Source organism: Coregonus lavaretus (assembly GCF_964263955.1).
Source record: "Coregonus lavaretus genome assembly, chromosome: 1".
Lineage (NCBI taxonomy): Eukaryota > Metazoa > Chordata > Actinopteri > Salmoniformes > Salmonidae > Coregonus > Coregonus lavaretus.
In genome coordinates, this window is record NC_139988.1 from 4,094,511 (window position 1) to 4,095,816 (window position 1,306).

Genomic DNA, 1,306 nt, shown 5'->3' on the forward strand with positions numbered 1-1,306 from the left:
CCCCCCTACCTCTACGGAAGCACAGTTTCCACTCAGCCCAGTCAAAACTATTCGCTGCTCTGGCACCCCAATGGTGGAACAAGCTCCCTCACGACGCCAGGACAGCGGAGTCACTGACCACCTTCCGGAGACACTTGAAACCCTACCTCTTTAAGGAATACCTGGAATAGTATAAAAGTAATCCTTATGAATGTCATACCATGGATCATTTAGCTATTTGATTTAGAATTTTAGGACCCCTTTAGGTATATAAAAATATATACAAAAAATGTTGAAGTATCTGAAAGCTCAGAAATTATATATACAGTACCAGTCAAAAGTTTGGACACACCTACTCATTCAAGGGTTTTAATTTATTTTGACTATTTTCTACATTGTAGAATAATAGTGAAGACATCAAAACTATCAAATAACACATGGAATCATGTAGTACTTGTGTCCAAACTTTTGACTGGTACTGTATATAATTTTGTACACATATTTAACCCCTTTTTTTGGGTAGGCACAAATCTACCTCCATACTTCCATTTGTTTTTAAAACCAGTACAGTTACCTTCACGGGTTGTGGGGGGTGGTAGTGCAAAACGGAGAATAACATAGTGTTCGTGAGAATCTCCTCTTTCCACAGTGGGGTCACATTAGTTTATAGGACAAATGGTTCGGACTTTACAAACAGAAGTTGGCACATCTATGGTACAGACTTTAGACTAGTCATGTGGCAGTCATAAAGTAAAGACCACCATGGTGTTCGTGAGAGTGGTAATATTAGTTTGTAGGCCAAACCGTTCCAACGCTACAGCCGTTTTCGTGAGAAGAAGGATTTTCGGGATGTCTCATGGTCTGGCAAACACCACTGTAGCTCGGCCACCTTGCACCGCAGATGCGGAAGGCCGCCATAGGTGGATGCGGTTGATTGAGATGCAGCAAATAAAGGATATCTCTAGCTTAAACTGACTCTAGGAGGTTTTAAGGAAGAAGTCCACTGCTTGACAGGACTGAAGGCTGAATTCATGAGGGTTATATATCCACACAGCTGCCTCGCCAAGGTTTCATACACCCCTCATAAAACCACACTGATGTTCACATGATGTAATGCATAACACATTCAAACTGCCATGAGTTGGGGTTGGGAGGATAGTAGAGCGGTTATGTTGTGACCCTGTCAGGACTGGGCTCAAACTGTAACCTTGTTGAGTGCTGAGTGACTAATGACTGAGTGACGCACACAAGATACAGTAGGTACAAGTACAGCAGGTGGAAACGATACCAGTCCTCTCTTCTCCTCTTTGTCAAGTAGGCTGCCTAG